Here is a 1059-nt window from a genome sequence, read left to right on the forward strand (position 1 = left end):
AGTCTTTTTTTTAAGCAAGGAATGGTTGTCTTGTTGTTTATACACCACAAATACATCCTTAGGAAGGTATCATTGTAGAATGTAAATCAATTACTTACTTTAAGGAATCGTAACAAGACGAACTATATTTTCCAATTAACTTTAAAGTAAAACAGCTGAAGAACACGACTACGTAAATTGCGTAGAAAAAAATAAATCACAATAAAAATGAAGCTTTTAATTGATACTTGAGACTTTTCTTATTAACCTTGCGTATATTCGCGGTCTAGGTATATAATGTCAACCAATTTGTTTACCAATATTCAAGCGACTTGCGCACCTCGTCACACGTACCCCCCCCCCCCTATCAATAGGTTGCCAGTTTCCTTTTTCCTATCCATACATATATCCATACATACATATATGTATATATTATAGGTAGGTAGACCGGCGTATGTATAAAGCAGCTCAACCGTGCGCACATTTATGCATACCCGATGTATGCTACAAGTTGGGAGTAATTTTCTTAGAAAGTGGTACTGCCAGTAAGATCAACATAGATTTACTTTGTGTTCAGTAATTTCTTTTAAAAAAAAATAATAATAATAATAATAATAATAATAATCCAATATCATTTCAGATTCTCTTTTCTTGATTTGTCCTGAGAAAAAAAAATAAAGTAAATATATTATTAATGGCAGACGTTTCCTAAGTTCTTAGAATTCTCTTCTGAAGAGAATTCGTCCTATAAGTAATAAAAAAGGATTCTCTTAACACTATTATAAATAAGTTACGTTTGATACTCAGTTATGTCAAAATAATTACTTAGGAACATTACTTTTCAGGAACACGTTAAGTACATCATTGATTCAAGTTATTGTTTACAAATAAATATCAGGATTAAATTTTCTAATATTAAGGGTGTTTAACTTTTTTACAGATATTTATTTCAATTTTACTGTTCTTAAAATATGTTATTATTATTATTATTATTATTATTATTATTATTATTATTATTATTATTATTATTATTATTATTATTCCTTTCCTCACTGGGCTATATTCCCTGTTGCAGCCCCT

Source organism: Palaemon carinicauda, chromosome 30 (assembly GCF_036898095.1).
Source record: "Palaemon carinicauda isolate YSFRI2023 chromosome 30, ASM3689809v2, whole genome shotgun sequence".
In the NCBI taxonomy this organism is placed as follows: domain Eukaryota; kingdom Metazoa; phylum Arthropoda; class Malacostraca; order Decapoda; family Palaemonidae; genus Palaemon; species Palaemon carinicauda.